At 43.1% G+C, this 17,768-nt stretch overlaps 1 long non-coding RNA gene across 2 annotated transcripts; it reads right to left on the bottom strand.

Annotated features, from left to right (window-relative positions):
• Positions 1 to 2,616: 2,616 nt before the first annotated feature.
• LOC148215451 (uncharacterized) lies at positions 2,617 to 17,704 on the bottom strand. 2 transcript variants are annotated; one of them, XR_015796628.1, is made up of 3 exons: positions 16,132 to 17,704; positions 4,596 to 4,773; positions 2,617 to 4,312 (listed from the first exon to the last, which is right to left on the bottom strand). It is a non-coding gene; the product is annotated as an uncharacterized LOC148215451 (long non-coding RNA). The 2 variants fall into 2 exon arrangements; XR_015796629.1 differs by having other exon boundaries at positions 2,617 to 2,989.
• Positions 17,705 to 17,768: the final 64 nt, after the last annotated feature.

Below are 17,768 nucleotides of genomic sequence, written 5' to 3'. Positions count from 1 at the left end.
AGAACAAGGGTGAATTTAACCCAGGACTCCCAGAATTTTGGAAAATCATAATATTGGGGGGGGGGGGGTTGCCATAAGTTTTTACCCCATATCTTCCTGACAATTCTTTTCCTGCCCTGGTATATATTTTTGAGAAGAAATGGGCAGGGGTTGCTCAGCCATGTTCACAGAAAATGGTAATAGAATGCCTGAAACTTTTTAAAAGCAAAGAAGTTGCAACTGTCCTCTAACAAATGATAAAATTGTGTGAGCTGTATAAAGTGCAAAATTGCAATCGCTTGCTTACTTCAGATAATTTATTCTGCATATGCTAATCAAGTGTAGCAAGGAGAGGAGCTATTCAAGGTGCTGAAACACCCCTCAATGCTGGAAATCTCCCATCTCAAAGCGACTTCTCTTTGAAGACATTTTTTCCACCAATTTCAATCCCTTCTAGTCATGAGAACTAGAAACATCTATGTTTTAAGCAAACATAAATGCTGCTGAGATTTAGGGGATGTTCCAGTCTTCACTCATATTAAATTCTCTGTGGATTTCAGTCCTTGGCCATGCAGAACTCTGCTTAAAGCGTGCACGCTCAAGGTCCCAGTTCACTTGCCAAGGAAAAAGAATATTTTTGCAGATACTCTGTTCCTCTTCCCCAAAGAACTTGTTATTATTGTTCCTAGAGATTTCCTGAAGGATCAGTCCTAATGGTTAATCCAACTGTAACATTTTTCATGTATATGTATGTCTTGGGTCACTGTAATTTGGGGCAGGAAGAAATTTGCTTTGCAGAAGAGACATATTGAATTACATATCTACTGACTTCCTGGAGAGCATCTGTTTAACTATAGTGAATAAACAAGAAGGCTGCAGCTTGATCATATCTTCTGGTAAAATGAGCAGCTGTAATTGAGCAAAGTTTTAATCATTGAAACAACATCTGAGATGCCTACAGCTCCCACTGGTGCGCACTGGCCTGATCCCAGTTGCACAAAGAATTAATACACAGACATAAGAGGAAAATGTTTTGCTGTTTGCTCCCAAACAGAGACTTTGGTGGATCCAAACTTACCCTTCTTCTAAGCATGACCCCCAAATGTCCTTCCCAACCTGGTGGTGACTGAGAACTATGGAGGGGCCCAGGCTGGGGAAGGATGGAACTGACCCATTGAAAAATGGATGATTTAATCACTGTATTTTGCTATATCTACTCTAAGCATCATAAAATCTGGCTCTGGATTGTTGTCATTATTGCACGTCATCAGGCTCTGAATGTTGGTTTGGAGTCTAATCTGGGTTGGTGTGGGTGCTGAGTTCTGCTTCGAACCCAACAATTCTGTCATCCCACACAAATCCCGTGAATCATTTGTTTACCATTGATTTCCCAATTAATCTGGTGTCCTCGGAGATACAAATGGATGTGGTTTGAAGAATCTGTCTGCCTTCCAGCTTCTCTTGGCTTGAGATGAATACATCACATATTTTCTTCCCTTCCTTCCAATATAAATTTCCAGGACTGGCTACCTCCTCATCTAATCTGGCTATGGCTACACACTCTCAGTGGTGTGTGTAGGGTACCCTTCTCACCGCTCATGTATTTTAATCCCTGTCCCCATACTTCTTTCTTCTGTCTTTCAATTTGCCATCATTGGATTATTTTGATAAGTCTGTACTGTAAGACAGTGTTCCTCAACCTTGGGAACTTGAAGATGTGTGGACTTCAACTCCCAGAATTGGAGTTGGCTGGGGAATTCTGGGAGTTGAAGTCCACACATCTTCAAGTTCCCAAGGTTGAGGAACACTGCTGTAAGAGTACAGTACCAGTGGGTCCCAATGGCCGTATTTTTTTGTGTTTCTGATGCTTTCCTTCTGCTCTTGAAAGTGTGGCTTTTTCTGCTGCTTGCTTGAGCCTCCACAAGTTTTTCACCCCTAGTATTTTAAAATCAAGAAATAGGGATGTTGAAGGGAGGATCTTGGAGAGTGGCTTGATGTTTTCTCCAACAATCCTTTCTATTTCCCAAACAAAGCCTACTATATGAACTGTCTCTGTCTATAGACCTTCGGGCACAGAAGGAAATAGGTCTGACAATGGTCAGCCATATGGAGAGTCTGGATTAGAAAGACCTGTTATTTAAAGACGAGCTGGGTTCCTACCAGTTGCTCAGCAGAACAGTCCTTTATGGTATAGCTGTTTCTCTTCCTTGCCCCCATCTCAGGCAATGAACCTCTGGTTCCCAAGTTTCAAAGTGTACACACGCTCTAGGACTGGATGCACTTACGGTCTTTTTCTGAGACAGGGCAGACAAGTTTTGGGGATGCATTTGAGGGGGGCATCCTTACCGAATTCCTGCAGTGAGCAAGTAGCCTATTCATAAAATGCAACCACAATGACTGTAGCTGGTCGCAAAACATTGGTTGCCAGGACACAGAATGGCAAGATTGGTCTCTGGTGGCACCTCCATCCTGTTATCTCCTGTTCCAACTGACTTTGGTCTTTTTTCCTTACAAACATAGCATTGGTCTTCAAGTACCTGCCATATTTGTTAGGAGCTGAAAGGGCCAAGAGGCATTCTTATAAGAAAGGCAAGAAAAAAAAACTATGTAGAGGCTGGTAATTCATTTTGCCACATGCCATGTATTTATTTCAAACAGCAGGATATTTGTTATTTGAAAATGATCAAGCCAAACGTGTGCCCTTAAGCAGATTATTGCTTCTCTCTGTCCTGGGACTTTTTTTTTTTTTTTTTGCTGGCACATCTGCTCTCGCTTTTGGAGAGATAGATTAAGTGACCTTGGATAGCTCTTTCCAATCAAGACAATGGATTTGATTAGGTAACTTGTCAGTTTATTGCTCCCAGTGGAAATGAAGGTTTATTATAAGGGACACCTGAAGCTTGAAGTGGGGCCATCTGACAGATGTATTGCATCTTCCTTCCCCTTCCTGGCATTCTGCACATGGGAGAACTTCAGAATTCTCAACAGCGGTCATGTTGGCTGGTGGATTCTGAAAAATCCATTAGAAAACATTGGTGGAAGAAACCAGTCCTAGTGTCTCTACTTGGTACCCTCCAGATGTGCTGGGAAATCAGCATCCAGACCTCCTAGCCAAAGGCCATAGAGGCTAGGGAGTTGCTATTGTAAAACATCTGCAGAACACCTTCTTACAAACATCTTCCTACACAGTGTTTTCCTGGATCCTAGGCCGGCAGCAGAGAGGGTCAATTGTTGCTACTGGAAAGTGGATACAAAAGTGGGGCTTGTGCCTACTTGAGAGACAATAGTATCTCATTTGTATCCCAAGCAGTTAACAATAGTTGCATTTAGCCATCTTTCTTGACTTCTTAACATGTGTATCCTATATTTTCACCAAGTATGCATAAGCTGGCTAACAGCATTAATACAAAGACATTGCAATTTAATGCCACAAATTAGCAATGAAGTAGGTATTAAAATTTACAAAAAAATAAGCCAAAGCATGAGTGAAATTGGCCAGTTAAAAGAATATCTCAGTTTTTTGGCCAAACCAACTTCTTGGCCAAAGACTTAGCAAAGTAAAAATGCTGGTGAAAATTCAGCAAAGCTGGGGTGAGCTTTGTCTCAGGAAGGTGTTGTAGAACTGGGAAGATCCACTTAGAAAGCTCTTTCTTGAGTTATTGCCAAAAGTTCTTTAGGAGTTGCCAGAACAGAAAGACATTTCTTATAGAGATTTATAAGGGCACTTCTAAAATGTATTCAGAATAGGAAGTGCCCAAATTTAAGTCTCATGCCATCAAGCCTGAGGTGTGGCCTCCTCAGAGCCCTCCAAAATTGCTGCCAAAAGGTAATTCTTAGTGTGTGAGAGAGGAAAATATTCATTAATAAGGAGTTATAATATTTTTATTTAATTATAGTAATTATAATTAAATCAAATTTGTCCCGGCCCTACCTTCTGTTTGAAATGGGACCTCTGACACACTACTTAAAGGCCAATTGTGTCTCAGCCCAATAATCTTCTTGATTGTTTGATTCAACATATTGTATAGTGGTGTTTGCTCGTCTTTCCCCTTGTGTCCTGCATGATGATGGCTGAGAAGCTAGACAACTGTCAAGAAGGAATGAGGAGGTTAGAGTAGTCCAAAGAGGACTTGCTGATCCTTCTTTACAATACTTCTCCTGCTTCTATTGGTACAGTATTAAAATGTGCAAGGGGATAGCTATTTCTCAACTGTGTAAGTGGTATAGAAAAAAGCTCCCTGTGATACTTGTAATTCCCCGTTCCTCTTCTTTTCCTCTAGGATCAAGCCACAGAGATGTAGACAAAGTAAACGTCAGGCTGTCTCTCAAAGCTCTGATTAGTCAGATTTATTAAGGAAAAGGGTAAAGTAACAACACAAGAATTCCAGCAAGTACTCTACTTTCAGATGTGAAAACTACATATAAGCAAATTTGGGTGATCTAGTTCTTCTTTTTCATGTGCTTTCTATATAAATGGGAGGAGAGTTGTCTGTTTGTAAAGGAGGGGGAGATTGCACCTGCTGATTTTTTTTGGAAATGGTTACAAGACTTATCAATCTCTTTTGACCTATCTAACCAGCTCTCATGCTAATACAAAAACCTAATAGTAAGGATACCTCTGAGTAAATGCAGATAGACATTTTCTTTCAGCGCTGAGCAACACTGTCTGAGCCGCATATTTAGAATTAAGCAGTAGAGCTCCACGGTTTACACTGACAGTTGTATGCAGTGTGGACCAAACCAGAGAAAGCCTGCAGTCCTCTATAAGATAAGAAAATGTCTGTCATGATAATCCTGAAAGAAAAAGTGAGAGGAGAGGAAAAATCAGTCGAGCTATTTTCTTCCTTTCTGATTTGAATGAAAGCAATGACACTGCTGGGATTAAACCTGCTGTATCCCCACTTGTGGCATTCTGAGAACACAAGGCTTATAGATGAAGATGATTCTTATGCTATGGCTATCCCAAACTGCTATTGCTGATTTTTGAATACAGTAGACCTATTGGATAAAGACTGTATGACAGAAGCAAACAACTTCTTTTATGCCATTGGGCACATTTAGAAGTCTGAGAACATGTTACAAATACCCTCACAAAATGGCGATCATGGCGGGCACACTCAGTCACAAAACACCCAATCACCGGAAGGCAAACTTCCCTCTTCCCTCTCACCCCTTCTAGCCCTCTAAATAGTTCTCTTCCACTTTCACTGTCATTGCTGTTGTTGTTTTTTCTGAGCAGGTGGGAATGCTTCTGAGCAAAACAGCAGACTGTAACTACCCACCATTTTCTTTTCTAGAAATGCCTCTGCGGGCATTAGAGAGCCATGGAAATGGCCTTGAAGCAAATATTCAGAAACTGTTATGTAAACAAAAGGAACAGAAGCATTCCTTAAGTCCTGGGAAGGAAGACAGTATTAAGAGGAGACTCAGGCTGGCTCCTCCCTGGCTCACTGGGGTATAAAAGGGAGGGGAGGAAAAGCACAGCCAGATTGCAAGATTCTGTTACTACAGCCTCCCTCGATAAAGTATAGTTCTAGTCTTCCTATGGGGTCAGTTTCTTGATCTGGTCTACCTTGTAAGGCTGACAGCAGGGTTATGTGAGGCCCAGGGGCGGTTTTGATACTAAAGGCTGCCACTGATTTACACTGGCCAGTTTCCCGATTATTCATGTATTTTGAATGAAGTCAGTAAACCAGAAAGTCTGGCAAAGGTCAGGGATTGTGTCCAAAGGCATACTGGTTTCACTGACATCTGATTTCCTGCTTCTGCCCTATGACTGTTGTGGTCTACAGCTTGTTCACCCTTGGAGCAAATTATTCCTTTTCATGCAAGCTAATCATCCTTATCATAATTAGATAGATAGATCTATCTCACACCTTGCTCTGAATCTGAACTGGAGTTTGATATGCTGCAGTTGATTATAGAGCTAACTCACACAGTCTCATATCCTGTCTTCTTCCCACTTCAGTCAAGTTGCAGTTCATCCTGGTTCTGCTGGTATACCCTTTACTAGTTTAATATTGGTTGCTCCCCTTTCTGACCCTACAGTTCCATTAATATTAATCTTGAATCTTTTAACTAAGATCCATTACTAAGGGTGTGCCCATCCCATCTGCCTCTAGATGTGACTACTACAAACTCTTGCTTGGTGGTGTAGTGATGATGATACCTTTACATTTCCTTAATGCAACATTCAAATATTCTGTAGGTGCCCATGCTAATGCTCCTGAAAGATCATTACTTGTAATTGTTGTTATAATTAGCATCATCTGCTCTTTTTTCCTCATGCTTTGCACAGGTTGTAAATAAACAGGCAGTAATAATTTTAGTTAGGTCAAAAAAGCTGTCCAAAATATAGGTCACTGTAGGGTATTTGTAAGCCTTAATCAGTGCCTGCCTTCTGTCTGCTGTTAAAAAAGACCATACCACTCACTCCACCCCAAGCTGTTGTCCTGCTTTCTCTTGTTTAGCCAAGATTGCTACTAATCTGACCTTCAGCTCTTAGTAATCCTTTCAAAATCACTCTCATCAAGGTTGGATTTAGCTGTGAGTTCCAGGCTGCCTCAGATCCTCCCATTTTAGGGAGGCCTGCCACTTTCAAAATGTTAGATATGTGTTCTGAACAGTATTTTATTTCTGCCAGCTCTTCTTAGTTTTCTCTTCTCTGCATTCTTTGCTCAGATGCATATAAAACACACGGAAAGCAGAGCCTTAGGCTGTGCATCATGTCCTTGGACACTTGGCAAGGCATCGAGCTCTCCAGTGGGCCTCTCTAGGACCAGGAAGGTCAGATTAGCTTCCTCCTGGTTATCCATTACAGTTTGGCAAACATATGATTACAGTATAGCTGGTGAACATATGATTCTCTAGGCCAATGTTTCTCAACCTTGGCCCTTGCAGATATGTGGACTTCAACTCCCAGAATTCCCCAGCCAGCATGGCTGGCTGGAGAATTCTGGGAGTTGAAGTCCACACATCTGCAAGTGACCAAGGTTGAAAAACATTGCTCTAGGCAGACACTGACCTTCTAGCTGTTATGATTGCTGAGTTGCATTATCATTGGACAGATGGCCTCTGTTTGGGGAATATGTTTTAAATTGTCTTTTTAAACAACTGGATATGTTTTCACTATTTATTGCTAGAAGCTTTCCTAAGTGCCATTTTTAGCTGAAAGGCAGGGTATAAATTGAATAAATAACCAGAGCCCATCAATGATCCTCTTTGCTTCCCTTGTTGAAGCTAGTGGGGGGCTACTCTGTCTGGCAAACGGGGCTGCTGCGTCCATTCTCATTTTCTGACTTTGTATTTAGAGCTCAGTTAGGAACGATCAGAGATGATTTGTAGGAGGACCTAAATAGTAGAGGTTGCCATGGTATTTCCCAGTATGATTGCCTTTTTTCCTCACCTGTGAAGAGGGAGATAGCTGGAGTCAGTGATACACGTTTGCCTACTTCTACCAACTGTCCTGGTGTTACTGACCTGCTGAAAAGAGTGATGGCTTGGCCCGCGCCTGCACACTTGACAGTGGGTCTCTACTACCTGCAAAGGAGTATTTGCAAGGTATTTGACATATCTTTGCATTTCCAGTGGGCAGGACAGGAATGACAAAATTGGTGGATAGGCCCAAGCCCATTCAGGAAAATAGTAGGGTAGGGTTGCTATATCCTGAAATTTTGCCCTAATAATTTCTCTCCCTTCCCAATTACTATTACTATTACTAGCAATCAATGGTTTGGGAAGTGTGTGTGTGTGTTCATTCAGAACTGGTGATGGTTTAGAAGACATTCTGTAGCCTGCCAAATTAGATTTCATTACGGACCTTATTTGGCCTTGATGATGATGCAATGCATTGAAATTAGATGAAGAAATGATGCAAAGTAACTCAGCATCTTTCAACTGCTTTGTTGTCAGTTTTGTTTTGCTTTGCTTAAAGAAAGTAAATAAAAGTGCTAAGCATGCATGTGTGCATGTGTGTTTTTGTGTGTGTGTTCAGTAAATCCAACACTCTGATGGGTTGTGGCCCTCTAGTACCTCAGGCACCGAGGCACCCATGAAGGCAGAAGGGGAGGTGAATAAATAATGACAAATGTCATGACATTATCATGTAAATGATGCAAGTTATGTCCTTACATTGGATATTATGACATCATTACATAATCGTGCCATTTGCGCTATGATATGAAACCACACATCAATTTGACATTATGGCTTCGTACAGATGCTAATGCTCAGGGATAAATTTTTCACAGGCCTCAATTTTTCCAGCCCTCTTAAAATGATCAGCAATAATTTTAAAAGAAGATATGAAGACCTGAACCTAAGGTTTAATGTACCCATTGATTTAATTCTAAGATTTAATGTATCCTTTCGTTTCTCTGCACATAATGAACATTCCTGGGACCTGGGGTAGATTTGGAGAAATCTGTTTCTGTCTGAGAAATATTCTGTGAAAATTGTATGACTTTTTTTTAAAGAGAAAGATACCACAAAACTATTTGGATTTTGCTGGCATTGTTCCCTGGAATCTGATCTTTTCCACATGGATCTTTAAAATTAAAATTTCATCAACCAAGAAAATGTTTTCCTTATCCCTGCATTCCATAATTATGGAATCACTGGCCTCTGATATGATGATGGCCATCAACTTAGAAATTTAAAAGGGGGTTCCATTTTTATTTTATTTATCTTATTTGTATAGCCACCCATCTCACAAGAAAGTGACTCTGGGTGTCATACAACATTCAGTTAAAAAGAAACCCAATAAATACATATAAAACAGTCATTATTAAAACTATAAAAACTATTAAAAAGCATACGGAACAAGAGAGGGTGATGTTAACCACAGTAAGGGAGCCATTGCAAAATCTCCCCGGTCCCCTGGGACCTCTGGGCCTAATCACACTGCCAGGTCCTGAGCAACTTGCGGAACATTAAGAGGGATGGAGCTAACCTCACTTCCAGGGGGAGAAGATTCCACAAGGTGGGTGCCATGGCAGAGAAGGCCCGCCTCCTGGGACCTGCCAGATGTAATTCCTTGACAGGCAGGACCCACAGCATGCCTTCTCTGCTAGACCTGATGGAACGAGCAGATGTAATTGGGGAGAAGTGGTCTCACGAATAACTTGGCCCCATGCCATGAAGGGCTTTAAAGGTCAAAAGCAGCACTTTGAACTGAACCTGGAAGCAAACTGGCAACCAGCGCATCTTGCGGAGCAGAGGTATAAGGTGTACTGATCTAGGGGCACACATAACTGCCCATGCCACTGCATTTTGCACAAGCTGAAGCTTCCGGATACTCTTCAAGGGCAGCCCCATGTAGAGCACATTACAGAAGTCCAAACAAGAGGTGACCAGGACATGACTGACTATGAGCAGAGCCCTCCGATCCTGGAATGGGTGCAACTGGTGCACAATGCAAAGCTGTACAAAGGCCCTCCTAGCCATGACTGCCACCTGCTCTTAGAGCAGGAGTCGTGAGTCCAGGAGGACCCCCAGATTATGCACTGGGTCTGTCTGGGGCAGTGCCACCCCATCCAGCACCAAAGATGGTATAGTCCTAGCATCGGAAGGCTCCAAAACCCAAAGCCACTCAGTCTTGCCAGGGTTCAGCTGAAGCCTATTGTTCCTTGTCCAGACCCTCACAGCTTCCAGGCACCGGGATAAGACATTCACAGCACTGCCAGGGACAAAGATGTATAATTGGGTATCATTAGTGTACTGATGATACCTCACCCCATGGTGATGGATGAGCTCACCCAGCGGCCTCATGTAGATGTTAAATAGGAGAGGGGAGAATACTGAGCCTTATGGCACCCCACATAGTAAGGGCTGAGGGCAGGATCTCTCCTCCCCAGCTACCACCAACTGGAATCAGCCCTGGAGAAAGGAGGTGGACCAGCACAACACTGTGCCACCCACCCTCAATCCTCTGAGCTGATCCAGAAGGATACCACGGTTGATGTTATCGAAAGCTGCAGAGAGGTCAAGTAGGGCAAGGATGGATGCACAACTCCCATTCCACCCTCACCAGAGATCATCCAAAAGTGCAACCAATGTGGAATCCAGACTGAAAGGGATCCAGATAATCTGCTTCATTCAAGGTCCTCTAAAGCTGCTGCACAACCACCTTTTCAGTCACCTTCCCCCAAAAGGAGATGTTGGCTACTAGACAAAAATTATTCAGTATAGGGGGTCCAGCAATGTCTTCTTGAGGAGAGGGCAAACCAAAGTCTCCTTAAGAGGTGAAGGAACAACCTCCTCACTCAAGGAAGCATTAATCATCACTTGAACCCACGCACACGACACCAGCCAGGAGGGGCTTGGATCTAAAGAGCAGGTGGCTGAGCTCAGAGCCCTAAGGACCCTGTCCACTTCCTCAGATCCAACAGGTTCAAACTGTTCCCAGATAACAGGGCATGACTCCTCCCTAGGCAACTCCACTGGACCTGCAACAAAGCCAACATCCAACTGAGAACGAATCTGAGTGACTTTGTCCAGCAGATGCTGAGCAAATTCCTCTGCATGTCCCTACAAGAGATTCTCTGAGCCTCCCTTACCCAGGAGGGCTCATGTCACCCAAAACAGGGCTGTAGGGTGGCTATCTGCAGATGCAATAAGAGCAGAGAAGTAATGATGCTTTGCTGCCCTTACTGCCACTAGATAGGCCTTAATAGCAGCTCTGACCCATGTTTGGTTGAGTTCATCCTTCGTCGAGCACCAGCGATGCTCTAGACATCTCTTCTTTCATTTCATCTCCCTCAACCCTTCTGTAAAGCATGAGGAGTGCTAGGATCCCCAAGAGGGGAGAGATTGCATGGGCGCGATCTGATCCAAAACCTCAGCCACCCCCTTATTCCAAGTGGTGACCAGGGCTTTGGATGGACTGTGCAGCAGACGAGCAGAAACAACTCAAAGTTCCCTCTGGAACCCATCCGGGTCCATTAGTCACTGGAGGCTGCAGTGGATAGTAGTGCTAGAGAATCCCATGGTAATCAGGGTGTGATCTGACCATGACAAAGGGGACACCAAAAGCTCCCCCAATTTCAGATCACGTAGCCACTGCTCCGACAGGAACACCAGATCAGGTGTGTCACCACTGTCCCACGTCAGGCTCTGGATGATCTGGGATAGGCCCATGGCTGTCATGGTGGCCATGAACTCCCAAATTACTTCAGACCCCATTCCTAGATAAGGCAGATTGATGTCCCCCAAAACCATAAGTCTGGGGAACTCCACTACCAGCCCAGAAATAGAGTCAAGGAGCTCAAGCAGGGAAGCTGCTATGCAGCAGGGAGGCTGGTATAACAGCAGCAAACCCAACTGATCCCTGGAGCCCAACTTAATGAACAGGGTCTCACATCCAGTGACCTGTGGTGCAGCACCCCTGAAGGCCGTAAGAGATTCCCAGATGACAATCGCCACACCTCCACCCCGCCCCAGGATCTCGGCTGATGCCCCACCCACAACCCAACTGGGCATTACTCCAAAAGGGCAACCCCCCCTTCCGGATCCAGCCAGGTCTCAGTGATACATGCCAGGTCGGCCCTATCATCAAGGATTAAGACACTGGTGAGGGAGGCCTTATTACAGACTGACCTGGCACTAAGAAGCAGCAGACCTGGCACTAAGAAGCAGCAGCCAGGGCCTCTGAAGTTCTGCTGACAGGGTGCTGGGGCTGAGACTGAGGTGCTGAAATGTGAGACCAGTATCAAACAACAGTCCTGCATCCCCATCTCCCCATGCCCGTCACCACCTTAATACTTTGGCCCGCCCCCATCCCCCCAATAGTAGCCCATCCCTATAGCCAAGCTCCTCAGTTCCCAAGACTGGGAAGCACCTATTGTCCTCACCAACCATCCCCAGGAGGCGAAGCTAGGCACGCCGAGGCACTTTAGTTTCACCAGCTCTCAGCGCTCAAGGTACCCAGCAACCACCTCTCCACTTCACTGCCACACACTCACACACATAAACATTCACAGGCACCCCTCCCCTACTGCTCCCACCATCAGGTAGAGGGCTCCCTTCCCATTCACCCTCTGTCAATTCCTCCTCTGACTCTCACCCGGAGGAAGGAAGGAATCCTCACATTCACACACACTCATACACCAGTAACTTCCAAGGCACCCTCACCCTGGTCTCATCCAGAAGCAACCCAACAGTCCAGCTTCTATTCAGGTGAGTGCCAGTCCAAGCCCATCACTCCAACCACACACAGCATGCCACGTACACAATATAAAATTACAAATTACAAGGACAGCGGCTCCGTTTTTAAATGTTTAATATAAGATAAATTGAAAACAAAATTTTATTAGTTAAAGGCTTGTTTAAAATGAAATCTAAACTGAATATAAAACCTTGTTGGTTAAAAGCCAATCATGTAACTAGAATGTAAAAGAACAAAGCAGCTAATGATAAATGAAACGTGTGTTTCATTTTTCATTAAAAAAACAAAAAGGTAAATAAACTATACAGTTCATTGTTACAGGTGCTGTGGTGACTTTCAGAAAAGATTTGAGAAATGTAGTGGGAATTTTCTCTGTGTAATCCAGTAGATCTCTTACTGGACCCTAGAAACAAGAAACAGTCTAGCTGTTTTTGTCATGTCCTGTTTATGGAGGTCATTTTGCCTGATCTGTAAAGACTGAGTGCATTATTAGACAGACTTCTGAACTAACTACAAGAACTCCTGAATTCAGTTAGAAATTCTGAACAGTATGTATTAATCATGCCAACCCTTCAGTGCTGTTCTCCATGCATACGTTGCCGAAATCTCCACGCACCATTCCAAAAGGGAAGATGATGCATCTCATTATAGAATAGTTCTGATTTCCTGAACCCACTTCTATGAAAGAATAATACTGAAGAATTTAAATGTCAATTTAGTGGCCTTTTATATCTTCCAGTGATATAAAGGGGACCTAATTGTTCCAAGAGGACATAAGTGTTATAGTAACAATTTAGTCTGCTAAGGCTGAGTTTTATTTCTTAATACTGTAATGTTTTTTTAAACTGCTTTGTTTGGATGTCATCTAAGGTCTGTAATGACATCAGTTTTTAACAGAGCAACATTTTAAAAAGCCTTCCTGCATTTCTTGGACCAAGAATATTGTGTGAATATTCTTGGGGGGTGGGGGGACTAGAGTCTCATGATATGGTCTTCAGATGATTTAACTGTGCAGGATTTTCTTCTACAAAATTCTTCAGCTCTATGTTTTACAAAACCTTCTTTCAACAGTTTTAAAATTGGGAATGTATGAAATTGGCCTCTTTAATCTGACGCATTTCCCCTTTTGTCCCTCATGGTTTATCTGTGAAAATTCTGTGTCCGGTCGTGAATGTTCTTTCTCTTGGGGACTGTGGCAATGAATTGGCTCCACGTGCAAAGTACTAGCTGACTGCTCGTTGCTTTGCAAAGGATATATATTCCAATGTGGAGGCTGGCCATTACTTTTTAAATGGGATGCAACTATCTTTTTATTTTGATTTTTAACATTTGCTTTAGCGTATAGAAAAAGGGATATCAAAAAGGATGTGATTGCCAGGTGTATTTCCCAGTCTTAAGTCCCAGGGTTAGCTTTAAAACCTGACATCCTTGTGCAATTCCATTACTTTATGACCCAGGCTGTTGACAGTTTGATTTCCCACAATGCCCCTGACAGAGTTGTTTTGGGGAATTGTGGGAAATTAAAATGGCACCCTTTGATGTTGCATTGCAACTGAAGCCAATGTTAATTAATGCACACAGAAAGACAGCCCTTGTCCCCCAAATATAACTTGGTTAGGGCTCCATAAAGTTGCAGCTACACCTTTCTAGCTCTGATAAGAGTCTTTAACTTGCCTCCGATCATTCAGGTTGACTGGGTAAAGTCAATTGAACAAAAAACAGGGATCAGACATCTGTTCCCTCTGCAGAAGTATAATAAATACTTTGGAAATTAAACCTGTCACGCTGCTATCAAATACATATCACTTGCTAATGCTCTTTACTGTAAAGGGATCGTGCTATCTCTGAAATTCTGGAACACATAGAGTACCTCTTGTGGCAGTTATATTTTTAAAATTGCATTATTTTGATCAATTGAAGGTACACAAGATGTAGGAAAGTGCTGCCTCAAATCACTCCCCTCTCTTTCTTCCCTGCAAGAGTATCTGCTTTCCATGCTGGCTTGTGCTGCACAAGAAAGCCACTAGAGGGCGTGTACTTCTCTCTTTATTACTTTGCTCCCTTCCAAATGAAGGTTCCTACAATCAAGAAATTCAGAATTAGATACCAGCTTGCCACTGTGGAATCTCAGTTAAGTGACAGATACACATTTGATGAAGCAAACTCTAAAAATACATGCTATACTGAAATGATCAGTCGTTAAGTTGGGTTCCATAATATTTATCTTAGCCAAGGCTTAATTTTCAGTCCATGGACCTGTTGTGAACCTCCTCATGATTATGGAGACTGCAGAGAATTGGCAGAGGAAAATGTTTCTGCGCCTCTTTGGGATATCTTTTTCTCATCACTGAGCAACAGCAACCTGACTCTAAATGCTAAAAGAGAGAAAAGGAGTCTAGTAAAAGGTAGTGCTATTTGGAAGGTCTGATTCTGAACACATTTATCTAAAAAAAAAAACCAACAAACCCAAATTGTGGTTCTGGTAGTTACTATTTCTTTGGTTGAGAAGGACAGCATATGCTCTCTCTGCCCCTTTGTATTTTGTAGCTGTTTAGATCGTTTAAAGTATCTCCATATGCAGGGTATCCCAAAAGTGCAGTTTTAAGACTCTTGGAACACCCTGTATAGCAGATCTTTGGATGGTAGGTCTGTATTATTACAAACCCTTGTATGGTAGGTCTGTATTATTATTGCAATCCTGCTGGCTGAATGCACCAAGGCTAAGAGATATGAGTTCTTTTTTGAAGGCTGCTAGTGAGTTTAAGAAAAATGCACTGAGAATTGTGTTTGCATAAATGCTCTTGGATGCTGCAAGGAAATAAGCAGGCAGTTTTCTTCAATTCATCCCCCCACCACAAAGCCCAAAGGTTATTACACCATATATATACTTTGTACCTAATGTTGCTGCCAGGGAAAAAGAGAGAGAACTTGTTCCCGATTATAATTTCAATAGGGCTCTGCAACAATCAATAGATGTCCACTAGACGGCAGTAGAGAGTTAGTTTTCTAAATCTCTTTGCTTCCATCTAGTGGCTTTCTGAAATTTTTATAACCCAGATAATGGTGGGCCTATTTTCCTAGAGGGAATGTCATTGAATAAACATGAGTTCTTGATTTTTTTTGGGGGGGGGGTAATTAAATGGTAGCATTTTATATTAGAGAAGAGTCCCTTCAAGATGTGTGGACAGCTATCAAGCAACTATATATCATCCTCTTGCTACACCACTGGTTCTCAACCTTGACAACTTTAAGCTGTATGGACTTCAACTCCCAGAATTCCCCAGCCAGCATGCTGGCTGGGGAATTCTGGGAGTTGAAGTCCACACAGCTTAAAGTTGCCAAGATTGAAAAATACTGCTCTACACACATCAACCCTCACATTTAGGATTAAGGAAAACATAGTCCTGCAGGCTCAAAACCTGTGTTTTTAATTTACAAGCACAAATAAAACACTACACTATTCCCAATTGGGAATATGTTCCTTTTATACTATATATTACTATACTATACATTATACTGTGTGAATGCAGAAGTAATGCAAAATCATGGCTGTTTTCTACTGATTTCTGAAACAAATGTAGAGAAATGTCAATGAATATAAACAAATGAGATCTTTAACAAAATCTTGATGTGTGCTTTTGCTCAGGATTTTAGTTACCTTGTTCCATTCTCTGTATTTTGTTTTATCCCAAACAGCCAATATTTTACAGGCAATGCAAAAGATACCATGGTTGTTTGTACTAACAGCTGCTAAGAGATCCATAAGAACCATAAAAGAATGCACACACTTCCTCTGTCTACTTTCCAGCACAATTCATCCATCAAAACAATTAAAACTGTCTCCACCCCATAGCCAAGCTTGAAATGAGATTAAAATGGATTTAGACAATATTATTCAGAGGAACCAGGAGTTGAGATACTGAAGTTGCCTTCAAAATGGTATACTGGAAAACTGGTGGGATTCAGAGAGGACTTTTTAAAGTTCTTACCACATTCTCTTTTAGGCTTTATAGAACAGCTCTCTGTTCACTCCCTTTGCTCCCTCCAACTTGAGGCTTTTTGAAACTGGGAAGGAAAAGGGTGGGTCACATGCCATGTACCCATAACAACTGGACAAGATGGTACCAAAACTGGAATTGGGACAGCTATGGAATAAAAATCAAAATGGAATAAACCATTTCTATCTGCATAATGTCTTGTAAATTGTTTACATCAGACTGTATGAAATAACTTTCCAGATCAAACCAATCTTCCTAACTGTCTGTTTTCCAGATGTTTTGGGCTATATCCTTCATCATCCCCACACCTGGAAGGCAGCTGGGAAATGTGGGCTAAATGGCCAATAGTATGCTTCTATTGAAGCTTCATATATTCCTGTAAATAGTTTGAGATGTGCTGTAGAATGCAAAGTATTCTCTGCATCTGCCTTCATTTGAAGATTAGTGTTTTCACTGGGAAAAAACCCCAAACCAAATATCCACAGGTCCAAGGATAATTCTCTGCCTCTCTGTTCTTGTGTTTGCTGCCACATGCCATTCCCTCTATCTGCACCCCACCCCATTTCCTGGGGATGTGCCAGCTCTGGCTGCAATTCTACACTTTTTCCTGTGATCTCATCCTTGTGATGGATCTCATTCAGCCTGTAGAGCACATGTTGGCTCATCCCTCTGCTTGTACCAGGCTGCATCTGTCCAGCCTGAAAGTGTCATTCTTTCTGTGCCTGGCTGTGACAGCTTGCTATCATCCCCCCCCCCCCCACTACCCCTCCCAGCTGCTCCTGTTCTGTTCCTCTGCAGTCTATCTTGGAGCTGGGCTGCATTCACAGGCTTGCTTTAAAACTCAGTCTGAGAGTTTTAAAGAGTTCTTAAGACACCTGACATTCAGCTTTTGAATTGGGATGATTCTCAAGGATTTATGATACAGCTGCGTGACCTCAGATTTTACATGCAGGTGTGGCCTTTAAAAAAGAACTGAAGGCTCAAAATGAATGGACATCATGTAACTCTGGGAAATTTTCACTTTATCTTCCTTCGTTGGGTATCTCTGCAATGAGTGCAACCCACCAGAGACTGCATCGTTGGATAGCATTCCCCAACAATCCTGTCTCAAAAGTCCCTGGAAATCTCGAGGCTGATGAATAGCTGGCACAGCTTTTTCCAGCCGTGATTGTGATAGCTACAATTCCCACAGGGAGGGAAGGTGCTCTAGTGGATGGGGGATGTAGTCTAACCCCTCACAGGGCAACGGACAGCGAACCTGGACGGTGGGGAGCGGGGAATGTCACTGCCTTGGCGCCTGCCAATCTTGCTTGTCCCCGATGGTCTCCAGCTCAGGATCGCCCCTTTTTGCAGGCGGTCCCCCTCTTCATCTGCTCTGCCTATCGCGGCGGCCTCTTTTTCCTTCCTGTCCTCCTCCGGTTTTCTTCGCGAGCCTCCCAGCTCCTCCAGGGCTGCCGCCCGGGCCGTTCTCCGCTGCCTGATCCGGAGCAGCCTGCCAGCTGATGTGCGCTCCAGCAGCTCCTCCTCTCGCTGCTGCACGCTGCCTCTGGGGCGGCTTAGTGGGCGGCCAGGCCTTCCCTTCCCTTCCCTTCCCTTCCCTTCCTTTCCCTCTTCGCCTTCCCCTTCGC

Source organism: Python bivittatus, unplaced genomic scaffold (genome assembly GCF_059951505.1).
Source record: "Python bivittatus isolate LINGU-HERP-01145 unplaced genomic scaffold, Pbiv_v1 ctg000410_np1212, whole genome shotgun sequence".
Classification (NCBI taxonomy): domain Eukaryota; kingdom Metazoa; phylum Chordata; class Lepidosauria; order Squamata; family Pythonidae; genus Python; species Python bivittatus.
The sequence above is the reverse complement of the archived record's forward strand: the minus strand, read 5'-3'. Positions and strand labels throughout refer to the sequence as shown.